A 24058-nucleotide genomic window follows, 5' to 3' on the forward strand; every position below is an offset into this window, starting at 1 on the left:
CTGAAGTGATGAACGCCAGCCGGCTGTACCATTCCTGACCACAGCTGATGGAACTAGACACACAGCAAATGCAAAAGCAGAAGATACCGTGAGCACGACAGAAAGCCAGGCAAACCACTTCAATGTGTAATGGTAACGGTATTCTGCAGCGAAGGCTGGTTGCTGAAGGTAAGTACTCGGCTGCAGAGCACAGAATAGAAAAGGTATCGGGGAAAATTGATGGGAAGGAACCCAGATTACGGCAGAGACATCAGGTTCCATGACTTAGGTGGCTTGGCAGAGAAAGGAAAAATTGCACATGTCATCTGAAAGTAGTCATGAATGGGGAGTGAATACAAAAGAGTTGTGTCCTTTCAGTAGTTGGGCCAGTGATAGACTGGACAGTTCAGTGGGTCGCCAGGGTGAGGTCCTTGCAGTCATTCAGATAGAGACCACCCCAGCCCCTCCTGCCAATCAGTGAGAGGGCCTGTGAGCCTGAGACATTTATCTTGTTAGTGCCCCAGGAAAAAGGGAGTTTTAACTATCAGAGAAGGAAGGGGGTGAAGATAAAGAATGTGGTCTAAAAATGCATTCGGCCAGAGGGGAAGGAGGGAACAGCCATACAAATGACAAAGCTGCATTTTGAAAGATTGCTATTCACATCTCTATGATGTTGTAAATAGCCATTAGGGGTGATAGGGGAGGTGTAGATGCACTTAGAGAGATTGGGAGGGATTCCAAGACATTTCTGCTGCCCTATTTGAGTAGATTCTCCTTAAAGTTGTCCTTCCCTGCTACAAATTTATTTTTATTCATGAGGGCCAAGAGGAGGGGCTGTTAGAGCAATTTTTGGGGGTTAGCACATATAGCAAATAACTTCATCCACCAAACTTCAAATCTGATTATAGACTGTAGAATAAATTTAAAACGCAGCTGTGAATAATGGGTTCCCAAAAGCCGTGAATCACAGTTAATGGGAAGAGCAGGCAATGCAGATTAAAGTGTTCTTAGATACCGGTGGTGTGGCTGCGAAGCGGGAGGTATGAAGTTTGTGCGTAGTTCAAAGAAAGCATTTGGATGCATTGTAAATATGGAATTGTCCTTTGACCTTGAGTACATAAAATATTGTGTTGCATTGGGTCGAGCAGACCTCTTGCTCGGAAAGGGTCTCAGTGTGATGTCTGCTGTGTCTCATTTTCTGCAATAAAGAGACTACTTCACATCTACCAGTATTTCTCTCTGCTGGCTTTGTTCCCTTCTTTGAAGTGACGTTTCTAAATCTTCATTCCGATAGGGTGCTTTCCACATTAGTTATGGTGTTGATGTCTCACCTAATAGCTGTGCTAGTTAAAACCAGGAGTCTGAATATCAAAATAAGGGATTAGCAATTTATGAGACATGATGAGAAATTCCTTCACCAAGGATACATTCAATCTCTGGAATTCCCTTCTCAAAAGGGCTGTGGAGGATCAGTGGCCAAATATTTGCTAGATAAAGATTGATAAACATTTAGGTTTTATCATAATCGAGATATGGGGTAAATGCAGGGGAATGGCTCTAAGTCCAAAGGTTAGACATGATCTTATTGAATAGCAGAACAGGTACAGGGTAATTAGGGGGGGGGAGGGGGTTGAATGCCCCTGCTTTTGTTATCTTATTTCTGTTATACTCTGGCAAAGCCAAAGAGTTATAAAGGACCTGCGAGATGGACAGTTCAGATAGTAATGAACATTGTTGCCTGAAAAATCACATCAGCCTGTAAATAAACCCATATGCAACAATAAAATTTCCATGTGATCATCGGGGGCAGACAATTACTTAAATACTAAAAGCAGATGCTGGAAATCTTGAGTGACACATGGAACGCACCAGGTAGCTCAGAAATTTAGGCAGCGTCCGTGGCCAGGGAGAAAGCAGCCGATGTTTCAGGCCAAGGCCCTTCATCACGACTCTTGTGGAGGGTCTTGGCCCAAAATGTCGATTGTTTATTCCCATTGTTTAACTAAGGTGATTTGAGAAGTTCCCAAGCCATGATTGCAATAGCCATTTGCAGTTAAATTAGCTATGGTCAGTTAAACTTGGAAAAAATGTTTTAAAAACAGCATATTTAAGATCTGTAGTATAAGATTTCCATTTTTACAACTAAAGATTCATAAGCAGCTTAGTATAAGCAGTTACTAAGCAGGTACTCAGCTCTGTTGTTTGCCTTTCCACTATTGTGTGCATGGGGTAGAAGGCTAATCTGAGCTCATGACAGGTCACGAGTCAGAACTGCCTTTCAAAGACCTGCCTCCATAGCTTTTCCTCTAAGTGTTTGATGACATTTTCATTGCTCATTAACCGTGTTCAAAAGCAGCAGAGCTGAGGGCTTCCGGTGTGTTCAAATACATTGTTCTCAGCTTGCCTCAAAGAGAATATTACAAATATAACTTGCTGAATATTGCTGAAATATTAGCTTTTCTCTAGTCTTCTTCAATATCAAGATTAGAAGAAAAATGTACTGTATCATTATTATACTGTCTCCTGTAACCACTTCATTGCTAACATAGTTTCATCATCTAATTTTTCGATTGCTTACTATTTAATTGGTAAACTATTATTTAAAATTGGCTGTGATTTTCAGCCATGTTTTCAAGTGGATATGAGGAAGTAACTTGCCCAATATCACCATGGCAACTTACTGCCCCATTTGCAGAGCCTTCCGCCATCTTAATCGCACCTTCCTCTGGCCGAGGCTCCTGTAAGGAAATAGGCGTGCGTCTCATTTCACAATGCCGACTGGGAACTATTGAAATTAATAGGATGCAGATACATAATTCATGCCCAACTTGACAGGGCACACATTACATATGTTCTGTCCAGTGGTGTAGGAAGGTTGCCAAGCTGTTATTTTAGGGATTAGTAATTAATAACACTCTTGGCACTGCATCTGCATCTACACTATTTTGCAGGCTCACTGCATGCAATGAGACAAGTCAAAGATTACTTTTATTTAAAAATAGATTATTCAATATCCAGAGACGAGAATAGTAGCAGAAAACCTATGACAGTTAGTTGCTTGCAGCCCTCCAGTTTCACTATCAGCTTGCATTTCCTTTCCGAGTATATTTAGCCTGAGTGGCCACACAGTGAATTCACTGCTGATTTTGTTCCTAGTGAGTTTTAGTGAGCAATGTTATCTCAGGCTGTGGTAAAGGAAATGGCAGCATCTCTGAGGATGATAGTGATACTAAGAGCCCTCGACTTTGGTCCATCAGCACGTCGATAAAACTCGAGGGTCTGGCAGTGTTATAACTATATTGAAGAACCCGAGTCGAGAAGAAATAGAAATAAAATTCTTCAGGGATCTGAGATAATTATGAAATAAATCCAAGGGTACAATGGACCTAGGTGCAAATGGGAGCAACCACAACATTAGAAATATAGTCTGTGTGAATGTAAAAGTTCTCTGAACTCTGGTGAGTGGGTCTCATTAGCATCATTAGCAGAGATATTTGCAAAATTGGGTATCAGCAGGTCCAACAGTCATGAATTGTGGTGTTATTGTCTTTGGGGTGGTGGGGCTGAGGGGGTAGGAATCGTCAACCTTTCAGACTGAAATCCTACGTCAGTGTTGAGAGTGATGAGGGAAGATGGCTAGTATAAAGAGGAACAGGGAGTAGTGGCGAAACAGGAACAGTCGGTGACTGGTGGACTGGGGACTGGTGGGGGGGCGGAGGTGAAGGATGATTGGCAGATTGAGCCAAGTAAGGGAGGGAGGTGGGAGATGGGTACATCGTTGGAAGGACACAAAGAACAGGCAAGTAAAGGTAGGTGGGATGTGTAAAGATGGACACAGCTGGGTGGGTGATAAGCAGAAACACACTGCCTACCAGTGCTGGAATCTGAAAAGTAAGACAGGCGATAATTGGAATTGGTTTATTGTTGTCACACGTACTGAGATACCATGAACATAGTGTTCATACAGATCCACTTACTACACAGTGCATTGATGCAGAACAAGGTTAAACAATAATAATGCAAAGTAAAGTGTAACAACTATAGAGAAAGCGCAGCGCAGGTAGACAATAAAGTGCAAGATCATAATAAGGTATATATAGAGGTCAAAAGTCCAACTTAGCATACAAGGCAACTATTTAAGTTTTATAATAGTGTGGATGAAGTGTGTACTTCAGCCTGGTGGTACGTGTTTTCCAGCCTCTGCACCTTCTGCCTGATGGAAGAGGGCTGAAGAGAGAATGTCAGGGGTGGGTAGTGTCCATGATTTTGCTGGCTGCTTTACTGTGGAAGCAAGAATTATAGACAGAGTCCGAGGGGCGGGGGGAAGGATAGTTTCTGTGATGTGCTCAGCTGTGCCCCCAGCTCTCTGCAGTCTCTTGCAGTCACGGGCAGAAGGGTTGCCATACCTATCTGCTACACATTGATAAATCTTGGTAAGAGTCAATGGGGGCATGCCAAATTTCTTTAGCCTCCTGAGAAAGTAGAGGCATTGTTGATCTCTCTTGTCCATGTGGTTAGACCAAGACAGGCTATTGGTGACGCTCACATGAAGGAACTTGAAGCCCTCACAGGATCATGTGCACCGTCCCCCTTCCTGAAGGCAATGTCCAGCTCTTTCATTTTTGATGGCATTGAGGGGAAAGCCTGTTGTCAGGACGCCATGATACTAAGCTCTCTACTTCCTTCCTGTTCTCTGAGTTGCCATTATCTGAGATAGAACCCATTATGATGATATCGTCTGCAAACTCGTAGTTGGAGTTCGAGCAGAATCTGGTCACACAGTCATGATTGTACAGGGAGTAGAGTAGGGGGCTGAGGATGCAATCTTATGGAGCATCATTATTTAGAATAATAGTGTTGGGGGGCATTGCTGTTTAATCTTGCTGATTGAGGTATGTTGATCAGGACATCAAGAACCCTGTTGCAGATCGAGGCATTGACTCCCACTCTCCAGAGCTGGGTAATGAATTTGGTTGGAATAATAGGCCATAAGATCATAATAGTGTTGAGGGTGGAGCTGTAGTCTGTAAACAATAGGTTGAAGTAGGTCTCTTTACTGTTGTAGAGATGTGTGTAGAGCCAGGGAAGTGGCATCCACTGTAGACCTGTTTCAGTGGCAGGTGAATTGTTGTTGAGAAGGCTGGAGTCAATGGATACCATGACCAGCCTCTTGAAGCACTTCATGGTGCTAGATGTCAGAGCCACAGGCGGCAGTTCTTAAGGCACATTAACTTTTTTTTCTTGGGCATCAGGATGATAGCGGTCTTCTTAAAGTAGGTGGGAACCATAGACTGAAGCAGAGAGAGGTTAAAAACATTTGCAGTTACCCACACCAGCTGATCTGCACAAGATCTGAGGGCACGGCCACATCACCTGTGCCAGATAATTTTTGCATGTTTATATTCGGGAAGGCACTTCTTTTGTCTGAAATGGTGACTGTGGGTTCAGCTGCACTGGAGGCCATTGGGGAGATTCCCATTCCTTTCCGTTCAAAACATGCACATGATGTGTTTATTTTATTAGGAAGCGATGTGTTCTTGTTAGCGATGCTGTCTAACTTCATTTTGATGCCAGTTATAGGATGTAAGCCAGCCCAGAACTGATGGCTGGTCTGGGACTTGATTTTGGACTGGTACGATCTCTAAGCTTCTGAGAGATCATATCTTGATTTCTTGTGAAGCCGTCTCATCGTGGCTCATAACAACTTCAGCTCATGGCTGACAGCCACATGACTCAGCATTGAATGGGTACCGGTGAGAAGGCCACCTTCAATAAAGCAACACACATATAGGGTCGTTTTGATTTGGGTGCGACCAAACAGGAAAGTTGGAATGTTCTGATAAGGGAACGGAAGTTATGGTGAATATTGTGTAAATGCTGCCCCAAGCAAAGTTATCATTCACCAGGAAATAACATAAAATTACAGTGAAGTATATTTACCAATATTTCAAATTTAACAACTAGTTAACAGGAAAAGTAAAGAATAGAAAAAGGGCCTATTACAGTTAAACCAGTCTAAATGTGAACATAGACGTTGGAGATCATTTCCAAAGCAGTTGCTTTACTCACAGTGCTAAGCCCACGTCGCTAGTCAATCTGACGCTGCCAAGCTCTCTCAAATGTCCCGTAGCATCCCACTGGACAAAATGTTACAACACATTACCAAGACAACCCAAACTGGTCGACACAACATTCCTAAATTGGGCAAATGGCTCCTTATCTCATCTGAAGCCGAAACACTAGAGTATGAAGCTTAACTACCATAAAACACTGCATTTGCAGAAAACTGCTAAAATAAACCGTCTAACAGCATAGCAGTAGAAATACAATTTTAATCAGCGCTTTACACACGTAAAGGTCAGGGCCTCATTATGTGAATATTATACACCTAGACTTCAGTAGAAAGTAGGTCTCCCTATTCACCTATGGTTTCCAGTTCTGGAACACTGGATTTCTGTTGGTACACAATCCTCAACGTACTGTATTTGCTGATAAAATCCATGATAATAGTGTGGTGAACTACATATACCTGTCTGGACATGCCCCCCCCCGCTGACCACTGACCGTGCTGACCATGGCTCCGCCCACAGACCCCGGTATAAAGGCGATTGAGGCCTGAGCCCTGCCCTCAGTCTCCAGGATGTAGTATGGTGGTCAACTACTGCTTGTTCCTTCTTCCAGTCAATAAAAGCCGATATCTCGCCTCACGTCTCAGAGAGTTATTGATGGTGTATCAAATAGTGACGTTCTCACCTAGGCTGGCAGCTGAGACATTGAACATGGACCCATCTGCTGCTGCAAAGCAACCTCTAGTATTGTGCAAAAGTCTTAGGCACATATATATAGATCGGGTGCCTAAGACTGTTGCACGGTACTGTAGTTATATTTGTGTATTGCACTATATTGCTGTCACAGAAAATAAAACAGATTTCATGACATATGTGAGTGATGATCAACATGATTCTGATATGGATCTCTATTGTGGACTGAGAATGGGAAGGGGGCAGGGAGAGGGGAATCACGGCTGGGAAAAGTGGGAGAGGGGAGGGAGCAGGAAGCACCAGAGGGACATTTTGTAATGATCAATAAATCAATTGTTTGGAATCAATTTACCTTGCCTGGTGTCTCAGGGCTGGTTGTGTCTGCACTCGCACCACACCCCCCCTCCCCCCCACTGTCCTTGGCACACCTTCCTCACCTTTCCCGGCATCCTTTGCTCCCTCCAGGTTTACAAACTCCCTCTCAGTTCCATATAGACAAATACATGGAAAAGTCATAGGCACCCTAGCTATATACGTTTGTACATGTGGCTAAGAATTTTACAGAGTATTGTATTTCTCATCTCTTTCCTGAATCCAGCATTGGACAACTTTCTGTACTGAATCCCCCCGATTCATATTTTGTTTGTATTAGGGAGTAGAAGCACAGCTTGGTGGTCTGATTTACCAAAGTGTGGACGGGGGATGGCTCGGTTGACATCTTTAATGGTCATACAGTTATGGTCCAGGGTGTGTTAGTAGCATTTTAACAAACTCCAGAAGCTGGCCTGGTTGAAGTCACCAGCCTCTGGTGAGGGCCTCTGGGTATCCCTTTCCAAGGCTGTTGACCAGCAAGTATAGTTTGTGGGGTGCAGGCTTTACATCCATCTCAGGTAGAAGGTAGACTGCTGTCAGGTTAGCTGAAATGAGCAACTGTTACTCGTCATCATTAGATATTCTAAACTGGGTGAGCAGGAGCTCATCATAACCATCAGCATGAGTAACTGATTAAGGAGAAGACCCCTCTGCCTCTAACTTTATCTGTGGATGGTTCACCTGGTGAACTGAGAAGCCCTCAGGTAGAATGGTCATTCCCATCACCCATTTTTCTCCCCCTCCCCCTTCTGGTCCCATCCACCTAGCACCCACCTATTTCATCATGGGCTCCCATCCCTCCCCCATCCGGTTTTCTTTCCATCTGATCTTCACCAATCCCCCAGTGGTTCCTGTTCTTGCCTTCCTTACTTATCAGATTCCAATGCTGGTGACCCTTGCGTTCTACTTATCACCCAACTAGCTGTCTCCACCTTCACATGCCCCATCTGTCCCTATCTGTCTTTTATTCCGTCTGCCTTCTTCTGTCATCCACCTGCCTCCGTCTTAACCCCACCCTTCCCAGTCCTGTACCTGGTTTGATCTGCTCGTAATCCTTCACCCCTCCTCAATCCACCAATCGCATCCAGGCCCCTCCCTCACAACACCCCCCTCACCTCTATATTCCTCTTTCTACTCTCGGTCTTGATCGGGGGCTTTCACCCAGATACACCAATGATACCTTCTCCCCCCATAAATGATGTTCAACATTTCTCCAGCATCTTGCTTTTCCCCAGGTATTACTGGAATTCAATATCCCGGAACCTGTCAACTACTTGTCAGGTCTTTCTTAACCATCTATCAATTTCAGTTTTAAGACATTTCTGCTTCTTGAGACTAATATTGGGAAAATCGTAGGTGTGACATTGCATATTTTTTTGAATAGGATTCAAACGGCTATTGGTTTGTTAAGATATGTGTTTAATAACCATGTATTTCTTGAAGTGATCTACCCAATATAGAGTGCCAAAGTTCCTTGCTTTTGAGACTTAATTTTCTTGATTTAAGATGGTTAGCAAAAGGGAGTTTTCACCACCAAATTTTCAAGTTCAATAAACAACAAGGTATTCTACACAAAAATGACTTCCCTTTGATAAGCATCACAAAAAAAGCTGTAATTACAGGTTCTGTAGTCCACAGGTGTTCCCTGTTGTAAATTAGGCTAAACATCTCCCGATTTAACTGAAATGATACTCTGAAAGGCCAACCATCAGCCTTCCAGGGTCTCCTGGAGAGCAGAAATGTCCAGTTTACTTCCTATTGATGCACAGTTTATGTGCTCGCTTCACAAAAACATTATGTTCGATTGTTAAGATTAAATTCTCTAGCCAAAACTTGAACTCTTAAAGCAGATGGAGAAATTAAAGTAAAACAAAATACTTTTGGGCCAAGTCAGGAGGATCCCTCCTGAAGCCAGCTCCAATGGGATCCCATGACCAAGTGCATCTTTATCTCCACCCCACTTTCTGCTTTCCGCAGGGATCGATCCTTACGCGACTCCCTTGTCCATTTGTCCTTCCCCACTGATCTCCATCCTTAGAATTATCCTGGTAAGCAGAACAAGTGCTACATCTGAACCTACACCTCCTCCCCCATTCCCATTCAGGGCCCCAAGCAGCCCTTCCAGATGGGGTGACACTTCACCCGTGAGCCTGCTGGGGTCATCTACTGTGTCTGGTTCTCCCAGTGTGGCCTCCTGTATATCGGTGAGACCCGACATAGATTGGGAGACTGCTTCACCGAGCACCTACCGCCAGAAATAGCCGCATATCCCAGTAGCCACCCATTTTAATTCCACTTCTCATTCCCATTCTGACATGTCAGTCCTTGGCCTCTCCTACTGTCGCAATGAGGCTACACTTAGGTTGGAGAAATAAAACCTTATATTCCGTCTGGGTAGTCTCCAACCTGATGGCATGAACATCGATTTCTTAAAATTACAGTAAAGCACCCCCCCCCCCCCCTCACCATTCCCTTTTCCCTCTTTCACCCTATCTCCCTACCTGCCCATCACCTCCCTCTGGTGCTCCTTCCCCTTTTCTTTCTTCCATGACCTTCTGTCCTTTCCTATCAGACTCCCCCTTCGTCAATCCTGTATCTTTTTCACCAATCAAATTCCCAGCCCTTTACTACACCCTTCCCCATTTCACCTATCACCTTGTGTTTCTTCCTCTCTTCCTCCCTAACTCTGACTCCTCATCCTTTTTTTCTCCAGTCCTGATGAAGGGCCTCGCCCCAAATTGTCGACTGTACTCTTTTCCATAGATGCTGCCTGGCCTGCTGAGTCCCTCCAGCATTTTCTGTGTGTTGCTTGGATTTCCAGCATCTACCAATTTTCCTTAGCTCATGAAGAGGGGCTAGTTTGCTCTAGTGTAAATGTAGCCACTTCACAGATTGCTGCAAATCAGAATATGAATTTGGAGCTACAAGTGCAAAATTCTGAAGGAACTCAACATGTCAGGCAGCATCCATAAAAATGAACAAAGAGTCATCGTTTCAGACTGAAACCCTTCTTCCGGTTTGAAGCTAGAGTAGGCCACTTGCTTCCAAAACCATTCTGTCATTGAACAAGGTCCTGGCAGATATGATCTTAGCCTCAGTTCCACATTCCTATCTAACGATAGCAACATTTCACTTCCCTGCTTAGTAAATACCTTGCTATCTTTGTCTATCAACAAGGAAACTGTATGCACCACCATTTAAAGCAGAGAGTTCCAAAGATTGATGATCCTCTGAGATAGAAAATTATCTTATCTCATCTCGGTCTTAAATGTCAGGCCTTTTATCCTTCCCACAAGTGCACTTTTTTTTGTCATCTCCTTATGCCCTCTACCTAGGGGGTGCATGGTAGTGTAGCAATTAATGTAACAGAATTACAGCCCCAGCAAACCAGGTTCAATTCACTCACTGTCTGTAAGAAGTTTGTACATTCTGTCCGTGACTGTGTGGCTTTCTTCTGGGCATTCCAATTTCCTCCCTCATTCTAAAGGGTACGGATTGGTAGGTTAGTTGGTCACATGGGTGTAATTTGGTGCTATGGGTTCATAGGGCCAGAAGGACATGTTACTGAGCTGTATCTGTAAATAAATAAAGTAAATAAATACATGTTTACCTACTTTTTGTATCTTCGTATTATCTGCTAATTTAGCACCTAACTTTGTTGTCTTCCTTTATGCTGTTCACGTAAACTATAAATGCTGAGGCCCCTTCACCGATATCAAACCGTTTATTACAGCTTACCAATCAGGAAGAGGCATATTTATGCCAACTCTGTTTCTTATTAGCCAGCCAATCTTTTCACTACCTCAGAATGACATGCTTCTGGTTTCTGCTCGCTCCTGTTTTTGTTGCCATTTTGTGCGATTTTTGATCGGGGCAGACAGGCCCTGTGGCCTGAAGTTAACAAATAACACAGCACTAGATTGAACTGAACTGACCTACACCTGAATTTGCCTGGATTCTTTCGATGACTTTGTTGGCTGATGTTTTATATTCTGTATTTTTGCCCTTTTTTGCCGTTTACTCGATTCGTTTTTTTTTCACGTATTGGGGATTTAATGCTTTTTCTTTGAATAGTTCCATGGTTCTTGTGGCTGTCTGTGGGACGATGAATCTCAGGGTGTATATACTACATTCATAATAAATAAACTTTGATAAAAAATGTACTTTGAGTCTTTTAAATCTTTGAATGTAATTCCCTACACCCCAAGTTTTTATTTTCTGCAATAGCCTCTTACCAAATGCCTTTTGAAAAATTAAGAATGGTACATCTATTAGTTCCAATTTACTTACAGCCTATGCCAATTCTTCAAAGGACTCTGATAAATTAGTTAAACATGAATTCCTTTTCACAAGCCATGTTGACTTTGCCTTATTACCTTTAATTTTCCTAAGTGCTCTGTCATAACGTCTTGGATAATAGCTTCTAACATTTTCCCCATGAGAGATATTAAGCTTACTAACCTGTAATTTTTTGCTTTCAGCCTCCTTTGTTTTTGAATCAAGGAGTTACATTTGCTCTTCTCCAACCTAATGGCCTCTTCCCTGATTCTAGGCAATTTAAATCCAACATTCCACTATCTCACTAGCCCTTCCTTTAAGACCAGAGCATTAGGTCCATCAGCTCCTAGTGATTCGTCAGCCCACAGTTCCAACAACTTCCCTCAGTTCGGTTGGCATAGTAATCTGTAATTTTCTTCATGTCCTTAGAACATAAAACAGTACAGACCAGTATCCGGCCATCTGGCCCAGATATCTTGTTGACCATGATGCCAATTTAAAATGCACATCTGCTTGCATGTGGCCAATATCCTTCCAATATCCATCTGGCCAATTTCCTGTCTGCTTATGTGTCTAATTGCCTTTTAAGTGCCGCTATCGTATGTGCTTCTGCCACTTTCTCTTGCACCTGTCTCTCTCTGTAAAAAAATTGCCTTGCAACTTTGCTTTAATTTCCACTGCCACCCATCCCCATCATTTTAAACCTATGGCTGACATTTCAATCCTGGAGAAAGACTCTGACTAAGATCCCATCAACGTCTCTTATAATTTTACATACTTCTGGTGCAGTTCCACCATGAACTTGCAGCTATGGGCTCGTCACCATCCTTGAATGTTGCACACTCATTTTACATCTGTACGACGTGCCGAAGTACACTGGACGCATTGGTCAGTAGGCACTGAAAATCATGGTGTGTTGCCTTCTGAATCATCCTTTCTTCAAACTGCCATGAAGTACAAAGATTCACATAAGTCACTTCATTCCCTGATGTATGGACTTCACTGTAGAAAAAAAACTGTCGTTCCCCTATAATTATTGTGAAAATTTGAACTGAACATTAATATCAAAAGAAATATATTTGATCACTTCACAAACAGCTTTGTAGGTCAAAAGAAAGGAGACTGCTGGCTTTAGCTTGGATGTTAATTTTCTCTTTATGATGCTGCCAGTCTCTACAATTGCTATCTCTGATTTGCCACTTTCATGACCGTCTGTGAATACTTAACTATCAAGGTGCCTTCAATTCTAGTTCGCCGGCGAAATGAGTTTGCAATGGTTTTCTCTGTGGATGGTAAATGAGATTTCCAGGCAACCATGCTGTGTAAGGTTGCATCATCTGAGCTAGATTGATTTTTATCTTGCAAAATGAGGTTGAAGGCTTCAAGCAACACAGCAGCAATACTTAACTGATTCATTGGTTTTGATTCAGGTATTTTTATTGAAATCATACTATGTATATCAAAGACCTTGCTTCTTATTTATTTAGAAATATAGTGTGGAACAGGCCTTTCTGACCCATTGAACCACACCACCCTGCAACCTACCGGATTAACCCTTGCACAATTTACAATAATCAACTAACCTACTAAACAGTACGTCTTTGGAATATGGATCGAAACTGGAGCGCCCGGAGGAAACCCACACAGTCACGGTTTGAACATACAAACTCCTCCCAGGCTGTTAGAACTGAACTCTGAACTGTGAGCTCTGAACTCTGAAAGGCTCTGTGAGCCTTTATAGAGTCACACTACCTGCTACACTGCTGTGGCACCCCTTGTAAAAGTAATTTAGGTTACGTGGTTCAAATGGTTTAATCTAATATCTTAGAATGTGTACAGTATACAACCTGAAATTCTTACTCTTCACAAACATCCATGAAAGAAAAAAACCCGAGGAATGAATGACAGAAACATCAAAACCCCAAAGCCTCTCTCTCCCCCCTCCCACTCACAAGCAACAGCAAAAACATACACTTCCCCCTTCCCCTACTTGCTCCAGCAAGTATGCAAAAAAAAAACATTTTGGTATTAATAGACAGTGGATATTCATTGATTTGAGCCTTGGAAACCAATAAATATGAAGCAATGATGCTGCATTAGTGATGAAGGTTGAGGACATCTGCACAGTTCCTAATGAGGTATTCTATGTGAATGAATGAAAATCACCATCCTAATGCTTCCGTTATTAATATCAAATTATCAGCCCTTCCATCTGTCTATAATTTCATCTTTCTGCTGGTGTTTGAAGATCATATAGAAAATTAATGGCTTGGGACTTGGGAGGTTTTTTTGTCTGAAGTGATTATTTGAGGCAATTGAATATCCATGAAACATGCACCATGGGGTAGCTTAGCAGTTAGCGTAACACTTCACAGCGCCAGCGACCTGGGAACATTTCCTGCCGCTGTGTGTAAGGAGTTTCCATATTCACCCCGTCACCATGTGGGTTTCCTCCGTGCGCTCTGGTTCCCTCCCACATTCCAAAAATTTACACATTAGTAGGTTAATTTGTCACGTGGATGTAACTGGGCAGCATGGAAGGACCTGCTACAGTGTTACACCGCTAAATAAATATAAATTAAGAAATGTTAGAGTCAAAACATTTCCCTATCGTGTAATGAAATCAGTATCTGGATATAATCTGCTAAACATCTGTAATCTATCTATAAAAGTATTTTATTGTGTGACATATTTGATTGCATGTACATTAGTTACATGTTCATAGTCTGAACTAAAGAAACTCAAGTAAACCAGACACGTTTTTAGGGAACTCTGTGTTTCTCACAAATTAATTTCACACTTAAGTTGCTTCACTAAGGATCCATAGAATAGGGAACACTACGGTTTCATTTATTTTATTTTTAAATCTGGTATCATTCCATTTTTATCTCCAGCCATAATAAAATCATAGTGTGTAACTTGAGACATTGTATCTCACCAGAATGATGTCTCTGGGTGTCTTGTTGAAAAACCTTCAAGGTTCATAATCCATTAATAGAGGTCACAGGTCAAGGATGAAAGGTGAAAGAATAAATATTTAAGGAGAGGAAACTTCTTCTCAGAGGGTGGTGTGAGAGTGGAATGAACTACTTGCAGAAGTGGTGGAAGTGAGTTTGATTGCAACGTTTAAGGAAAGGTTGAACAAGTACATGGATTGGAGTGTCATGGAGAGCTATTGTCCAGGTGCTGGTTGATGGTTTTGGGGGGAATAAAGATTTGACATGGCCTAGTTGGCCCAAAGGGCCTGTTTCCATGATGTAGTGCTCTATGACTCCAAGTTCTAAAAAACAACACCAGATCAATTCACCAAGGCTTCTTCAACAGAACCTCCCAAAACTACTTAGAAGAGATCAAAGTAAATTTTGTTATTAGAGCATATATATGTCACCACATAATCATTTTTTTCTGCAGAGATACTCAGCAATCTATAGAATAGTGACTATAAGAGGAGCAATGAAAGATCAACCAGAGTGCAGAAGACCATAAACTGTGCAAATGCGAATATAAATAATGAGAACATGAGATAATGAGATATAGAGTGATTAAAGTGAGATCATTGATTGCAGGAACATCTCAGTGGATGGGCAAGTGAGTGTTGTTATCACTTTCATTCAAGAGCCTGATGGTTGAGGGGTAGTAACTGTTCTTGAACCAGGTGGTGTGAGTCCTGAGGCTCTTGTACCTTCTACCTGATGGTAGCAGTGAGAAAAGAGCACGGCCTGAGTGGAGAGGATCTCTGATGTTGCTTTCCTCTGACAGCATTTCATGTAGATGTGCTCAATTGTTGGGAGGGCTTTCCAAGAGCTACTAAGATTGAGCAATAAATATAGTCACATCCTCAGAATTATTTTTGACTTGGAAATTGGAATTGGTGTATTATTGTCTTGTGTGCCAAGGGACAGAGAAGAGACTTTGCTTTGCATGCCAGCCATACAGATAATTTCAAAACATAAGTACCTTGTGGTAGTACACGAGAAAACAATAACAAAGTGCAGTAAATGGTGTTACTTTACAGTAAAAGAGAAAATGCAGTGCAGGTAGACAGTGAGGTACAAGGGTCATGTTTAGTTAAACTATGAAGTGAAAAGTTCATTTTTAATGTACAGTACAAGAGACCTCTTGACTTCACAAATCTACCTAAACACGACCCTTGTCTCATAATATTGGGATTTTAGTCTGGTGGAGTATGTTTTCAAACTTTTGCATCTTCTGCTCAATAGATCATTGGAGAAGAGATCACCTCTCTCATGATCCTGCCTTCTACTACCCATAGTGCTTTCCCTTTACATTCCTTCTTCACCTCTCCTGCCTATCCCCTCCCCTACCCCTTGATCGTTCCTCTGATTGGTTTTTCACCTAGCACCTTCCATCCTCCCCCCTTCTTCTTCAGTCCTGACAAAGGGTCTCGGCCTGAAACGTTGACTGCTCGTTTCCACGGATGCTGCCTGACCTGCTGAGTTCATCCGGCTTGTTTGTACATGTGGAGAAGAGAGAATGTCTGGAGTAGGTGGAGTCTTTGATTATGATAGCCGCTTTTCAAAGGCAGCAGGGTTCCTTCCTTTCCGGCCCTTTACCTTTCTTACCCACCTTTTTATTCTGGCCTCTTCCTCCTTCCTTGCAGTCCTGAAGACAAGTCTCAGCCCGAAACATCAGCTGTTTATTCCTCTCCGTCGATGCTGTGTGACTTGTTGAGTTCCTCCAGAATGTTGTGTGTGTTGCTTTGGATTTCCAGCATCTGCAGGATTTCTTACATTTAAGAAGTATAGACAGATCTCATGGAGGGGAGGCTGATTTTCCTGATGGATTGAACTCTGAACTCTGAACTCTCTTGCGGCCTTTTGCAGAGCAGTTGCCATGCCAAACCATGATATATCCAGAGAGGATGTTTTCTATCGTGCATCTGCAAAAACTGGTGAAGGTTAATGAGGACATGCTAAATTTCCTGAGGAAGTGAGGTGTTGGTGTGCTTTCTCAGCTATAGCATCTATTTGGATGGACCCGGATAAGACATTTGGTGATGTTTACACCCAGGAATGTGAAGCTCTGTACTATTGAAATATACAGGGGCTCGTGCTTCATCCAGCCTCCTGAAGTCAATAACCAGCTCTTTTGTTTTATGGATATTGAGGGAAAGGCTGTTGTTGTGACACTATAACACAAGGCTCTCTCTCTCCTTCCAGTGCATTCTCGGTTTCTTTCATTTATAAACTATAGAATTATTTTCAGCTTGGACCCCTTAGTCAAGGTCAAAAACAGCTCTGCAATTTGTGATCAGTTTGTTGGCACAGGTGATAGTTGTTAACACCATAGCAGGACAGCTGATGGCTTCTTCCCAAGTCTGTTGCAAAGAGACACTGTGCACTTCCATACAAAGGGGTAACAGTAAAACCACAGATGTTTGCCTGCATAATTTTGTTTTTAGGAACTAATGCAGGTGCAACTTGGACAGAGATTATGGTGCTTAAGAGACATTTGGACATGTACTTGGAAAGGAAAGAAAGGGGAGGGATATGGGCCTAATGCCAACAAATAGGATTAGTGTAGACAGTCACTGTGGTTGCCATGGAGAAGGTAAGCTAAAGGACTGTACAGCTCTAAGACTTTATAAGAGATCATTGCATCAAAATGTGTTGCATAACAGGCAGAAAGATAAAGTTTAAGGAAATGTCAAATAATTCACAATGCCATTTGATAGCACATAAATGTCATAAAGTTATACATCAGGAAACAACCCCTTTGACACAGCTTGTTCATGCCAACAAAGGTATCTTACTGCCCTAATATTACTTGGCAGCATTTAGCCTCTAAATCTTTCTTATCCATGTATCTGGCCAAATATCTTTTAAATGTTGCAGTTGAACCTACTCCTACCACTACCTCTGGAACCTCATTCCATCTGCCTGCCTTTCTATGTGGGGGAAAAAAATTAAATCTCTGGTCTCCTTTGACTCTTTCCCCATTCACCTTAAACCTTTGCCTTCTAATTTTACATTCCTCTAACCTAGGGAAAAGACTGTGACCATCCACTTGATCTAAGCTTCAAATATATTATAAAGCTCTGTAACATCACCCCTCGGCCTCCTTCATTCCAGTGAAAACAGACCCAGCTTAACCCATCTCTCCTTACTACTTACTTACTTACTGCTCATTATGTCACTCGTGTTTATGGCAGCAATGAAGGTCCTCCATTTCTGGCAGTGTCCATCATGTCAGTACCTTCCCCTCGGTGTTCACTACAGTCAGCCATGCAAATCCCGAGTGGAGGCTCGGGAATACTGTCACACTCAGATGTAGAAGGATTCTTCATTGCTGTTTCCATAACAAATTTGTTTTACTAGTTAAGGTTGTTAGCCTGACCTGAACCCCTGGACCTGGAGGAGCAGTGGACCACTCTTAATCTGGTCTCAAGCCTTTGACTTGTTTGGCATGGGTGACCCTGCCAAAAGCCATAGCAGCCATTGAGATATGCAAGCCTCCAAACCACAATAAGATTGTGGTCCTCTTGGAAGTCTCCTTCAATCCTAGCAACATCCCTGTGCATTGTTCCTATACACGCTATAGATTATTCATATCCTTTCTATAGTATTGGCAATCAGAACTGCAAACAATCTTCAAGGTGCAGGCAAATCAATATCTTATACAGCTGTAACATGACCTCCCAACTCTTGCACTCAGTGCCCCATGCAATGAGGGCAAGCATGACAATGCACACTGCCTATATCAGAACCCAAGTGCAGAGGAAGGACAAACACTGATGTACAGATGGCCGTAAGAGTCTATTCAATATAATTCTGAAAGAACATTGGTAGTTTGGCCAAGCGACGCTGCAAGAAGTAACATTCTGAAAACTAGGACCTTGTGACTATTGCTAATTGGCTATCCATTTAATTAATACAAGTAATATGAAATCACAAGCAACACACACTAATTGCTTGAGGAACTCAACAGGTCAGGCAGCAAAGCCTATCAAAATAAACTTAACAAGTTTAAACAGAAGGCAAACACAAGGAAATCTGCAGATGCTGGAAATTCAAACAACAACACACACAAAATGCTGGTAGAACACAGCAGGCCAGGCAGCATCTATAGGGAGAAGTGCTGTCGACGTTTCGGGCCGAGACCAACATTGACAGCGCTTCTCCCTATAGATGCTGCCTAACCTGCTGTGTTCTACCAGCATTTTGTGTGTGTCGTTGTTTAAACAGAAGGCACCAGGATACTGCATTACAAAGAGTGAGTCGCTCAAGAAAATCACAAGGAACCTTAAATGATAAACCTGTCATTAAACAACAATTAACCAATTCAGTGCTCTATAAAGCTCAGAGCCCGGTGCTCTCTGGTGCCCCACACAGGCCTAAAGAATTCATTACAGGCAAACATACCATAGGCTTTCTTCATCACCTTGTATCACCACTTTCAGGGAATTTTATACTTGTACCCCTAGATCTCTTTGTCCTACAGTTCTCTCCAAGGGCCTGTCATTTACTGTGTAGGTCCTGCCTTGATTTAACTCAACAAAAATATGCTTGAGTTAATTTCCATTTGCCATTCTTTTCCCACTTCCAAGTTAATCTAGATCCTGTTATAACCTTAGACAACCTTCTTCACTGTTTACAACACTGATTTTAGTGTCATCTGCAAGCATACTTATTATGCCACCTATATTCACATCCAGGTCATTAATATACATACGAACAAGGCTTTCTATCTAGCAATAGAATAAGCTCTCCTATAAACTATTTTTAGTGCATTGATTGTGTAATTGTTTCAAGTGCACTTGTGTTATTCTGAAGTTATTAACCTGCTTATTTTGCATGGGTTAAAGGAAATTGACTAAACTTACTATTCATAAGGATAGATTTAAATAAGGCCCTTCCACTTTAAACTTAATTTGTTTCAGCTGTTGGACTGGCAGAGTTCGGGACCAGAAAATGAACTGTTCAGGTTGATAAGAGCATAAGCGATGTTGACAGGTTTTTAATGAATGTATGAATATGAGCAGCTAGGATTAATTATTTATGCTGTAATAAATGTGAAGGCTTCAGGGGCTCTATCACAGCAGATGTCACAAAGGGAAGCCAAATATTAAAATAATCACATTGATAGACTCACACCTGAAAAGACTAGTAAACATCACCACTGGCAGTTATTAATCTGCAGAGTTCCCCAAACTCCCCGTCAATTGTTTTTTTCTGTGAATTTTCTTGTGCCATTTATGGGTCCACAGCAGATAAACTAATTAAGACTAATGGCTTTCCTTAGCCAAGACCTTCACTATCAATTGAGGCTTGTCTTCTAATATTCAAAAATTCATGGGTCATATTGTTTGTGGGGTTTTTTTTTTACCATTGTTCATTGGTATCTTTTTGGCTGCTGTATGTTACTAGGTTAAAAGAAGATAAGGGGGAGATGATATGATTTTTATTAAAATTCTTACCTTTAAAGGAAGAGTAGTTCAGGCATGAGATGCAGGGAGGCTTCACAAGTTTTTAAATAACACAGCATACTTTTTCTACTGCCATCAAAATGATTACCCAGATGGGCAGTGTTACTAATTCACCTACGTACAGTCATGGCAGATAGGGCAGTACAGCACTGGACAGGCCAGTTGGCCTATGGTGTTCTGCTGATCTTGATGCCAATTTATACTAAATGTCCTTGTCCTTCTATATCATCCATTTTCCTCTATTTCCTTCATGTGTCCATCTAAAAGCCTCTTGAACTCCACAAACAGCCAGTTCGCAATACTATTCCAGACAGCACAAAAAAACACCCCCACCCCCGCCCCCTATCCACATTTAGGGACGTCCTCTAGAGTTTGACATTTTTAACATGAGGAAAAGATTCTGACTGACTACCCTAAATATGCCTCTCAGAATTTAAAGAAAACCTCTAGGATGTCCCCTTAGCCTCCAATACTCTAGATCAGGGGTTCCCAACCTGGGACCACAGACCCTGTGCTTAGTGATATTGGTCCATGGCATAAAAAAGGTTGGAAACCCTTGTTCTAGGAAGAACAGCCTAAGTCTGTCCAAACTTTCCTTGTAGATCATACCTTCTAAGCTAGGAAATGTCCTGGTAAATCTCTTCTGCACTCTCTCCATAGTCTCCACATCCTTCCTATAACGAGGCATCAGATCTGCATGCAATACTCCAATTGTCTTCTGACTAAAGGTTTGTACAGCAGCAGTATGATTTCCTAACTCTTAAATTCAACACACCAGCCAATGAAGGTAGGCATTCCATATGCCTTCTTTACCACCTTATCCACTTGCATACCCACTTTCAGTAAACTATGGACTTGGAACCCACAATCCCTCCATACCTCTTGCTGTTAAGGGGGTCTACCAATTACTTTCTCCTTTGGTTTGACCTTCCACAGTACATCTCCCACTTTCACAGATTAAGCTCCATCTACCACTTCTTTGCCCATTTCTATAAGTGTTCTGTATCTTGCCGTATTTTCGATAGCTCTTTATGCAGTCCACAACTCTACTATTCTTGGTGTCATCCACAAATTTGCCTATCTATCCACTTTAATTTTCATTCAAGTTATCAATATATATCACAAACAACAGTGGTCCCAGCACAGATCCTTGTAGAACAATGAAGGTGATGGACAACTAGCCAGAATAGCAGCCTTCCACCCTCTACTCCCTGAATCTGAACTTCACCCCACATCTTTATCTACCATGAAGGACCTTATCAGTGAGTTTCTATATAACAAGCTAAATAGTGCAATACCCAACTGGGAAAATAGTCCTGTTGCATTCTGGAACTTAGTGAAAGTAATTTCCCCTCCAGAACAAGGCCCCATGCTGTTAAAAGAATATATTCAGCAACAGCAATAGTTAGTTCTGTTCAGTTTACCTGTGTCTAGGATACCCTGAGCAGCAATACATGAGAGGCCCTCTGGATTTAAGCGCTAAAAGTTTAGGTAATTTAATTTTATAGTGACGTGAAGCGGGGAGGAGCAGGGATTTTCTTGGATACGCCACGTTACTGTTAAGCATTGTTAATCTGAGCTCGGAGAACATACAGCAGGCACTTCAGCCCACAAAGTTGCGCTGGACCAGCTAAAAAGTAAATCAAAAACACCCAAAAACAAACCCCTCCTATCTATACAATTTCCATACCCCCCCCCCATCTGCCTCACATCCACTTGCCTATCTAAATGTCTCTTGAAAGCCTCTAATGTATTTGCCTCTCCCACCATACCAGGCAGCGCATTCCAGTCATCCACCATTCTCTGCGTAAAAAAACTGACCCTCACATCCCCTTTGAACCTACCCCCTCTCACCTTCAACGTATGCCCCCTGGGATTAGACATTTCTACACTGGGAAATCGGTCCTCTTTTTCTACTCTACCTATGCCTGTCATAATCTTGTAACATCAGTCAGATCTCCCTTCAGCCTCTGCCACTCCAGAGAAAACAACCTGAGTTTATCCAGCCTCTCATGATAGCACGTGCTCTCTAAACCGGGCAGCACCCTGGTAAACCTTCTCTGCACCCTCTCCAGAGCCTCAGCATCCTTCCTCCAGTAGGGTGAACTGTATCCAATACTCCAGATGTGAGCCAACTAGAGTTCGATAAACTTGCAACAGAATCTCTCGACTTTTTAACTCATTGCTCTTGTATGTGGTCCATGCCACAGAACCTTTGGCTTCACTTGCGAGTGCTCTGCACCTTCACTGAATGGTGCAGCCATCTTAATGGTGAGTTGCAGGAATCTTTGATCACACATTCCATAAGTGTTATCCTCTCCACAGCAGCTTCTGGAGTCCTGCCAACTTCACCCCCCGGAAGTGTCAGACATCAAGTGCTGCGAACTTCTCATTTTATCGGTGCCATAATGAACTTATTGTTTCCCCAGCCATTATACCTTATAGGCAGTAGGCCACATTTCAAATCATGCTAATTGTAGGCTTGCATGTTAAGTTTTTTTTGGCATTTGTATCATGAGTATTTTTGGCACTCGTAACATGATCTAGTGAGAGCCTGAATAATAACGATCTGTATCCTAACGTGCCAATGGCGGGCTGTATGATGGAGATTAGACAAAAGTCATTGTGGACACGAGAAAGTCTGCAGAAGCTGGAAATCCAAAGCAACACACACAAAATGTCAGAGGAACTCAGAAGGTCAGGCAAAAACTATGGAAATGAACAGACAGTTGACATTTCATGCTGAGACCCTTCTTCAGTACTGAGAAAAAAGGGGGAAGATAATCAGAATACAAAGGAAGGGGAAGGGGAAGGAGGGTAGCTGGAAGTTGATAGGTGAAGCCAGGTTGGTGGGAAAGGTCAAGCGACGAAGAAAAAGGGATCTGATAGGAGAGAAGATTGGACCATAGAAGAAAAGGAAGGAGAAGGAGATCCAGGAGGAAGTAATAGGCCGGTGTGAAGATGTAAAAGGCTAGATTGGGGAATAGAGGAGGGGAGGGGAACTTTGTTTACTGGAAGGAGAAATCATTATTCATGACATCATGTTGGAATATACCCAGATGGAATATAAGGTGTTGCTCTTCAAAACTTAGCACAAGAGGAGGTCATGGACCAACATGTCATTGTACACTCCTCTAATTCTTTTTTTGCTTTCTTCTATATAGCCATCTTTTCTTCCAATATTGTTTCAAAACACACTTTTCTATCTCCATTAGTATTAGTATTTTGTATACTTTCTGTGCAGTCTGCACCCACTAACTCTGCTGGCTTTTTAGTTCAAAAATGCAAGAGATTCTGCAGATGCAGGAATTCTAGAGGAACGTTCTCAAAATGTTGATGGAACTCAACAGGACAGGCAGCATCTATGGAGAGGAATAAAGAGTCAGGATAAATACTCAACATGTTAGCCCAAGACCCTTCATCTGGACCAAGACCTTTCCAGAAAAGTTGAATCAGGTTTAGTATCACTGGCCTATGTCACAAAATTTATTGTTGTGTGGCAGCAGTACATTGTAATACGCGTGTGGCGTGTGGCCAAGTGGTTAAGGCGTCGGTCTGGTGATCTGAAGGTCGCTAGTTCGAGCCTCAGCTGAGGCAGCGTGTGTGCCCTTGAGCAAGGCACTTAACCACACATTGCTCTGCGACGACACAACGCCAAGCTGTATGGGTCCTAATGCCCTTCCCTCGGACAACATCGGTGGCATGGAGAGGGGAGACTTGCAGCATGGGCAACTGCCGGTCTTCCACACAACCTTGCCCAGGCCTCAGTCAACATCGAAATCGATGGACAGCCAAAGAAGGAGAAGAGAAGACATTGCAATATGAAATAACTGTAAATTACAGTAATATACATATATAAATTAAATTAAGTAAGTAGTGCAAAAAGAGAAAAGAAAAGTAGTTGGGTAGTGTTCATGGGTTCAACGTCTATTCAGAAATCTGATGGCAGAAGGAAAGAAGCTGTCCATGAATCACTGAGTGTGTGCCTTCAGACTCCTGTACCTCTTCCCTGATGGTAGCAATGAGAAGAGTGCATGTCTTTGCTGATGGGGGTCATTAATAGTGGATGGCGCCTTTTTGAGACACTGCTCCTTGACTCTTTAGTCCTCTCTATAAATGTTGCCTGAACGACTGAGTTCCTGCAGCACTTTTTGTGTGTGTTACTCTGTCTGGCTTTTTAGTTCATCTGCTTTTCAATACATTGCCACGGTTTCATGTTTTT

The sequence above is a fragment of the Hypanus sabinus genome, chromosome 30 (genome assembly GCF_030144855.1).
Source record: "Hypanus sabinus isolate sHypSab1 chromosome 30, sHypSab1.hap1, whole genome shotgun sequence".
NCBI lineage: Eukaryota > Metazoa > Chordata > Chondrichthyes > Myliobatiformes > Dasyatidae > Hypanus > Hypanus sabinus.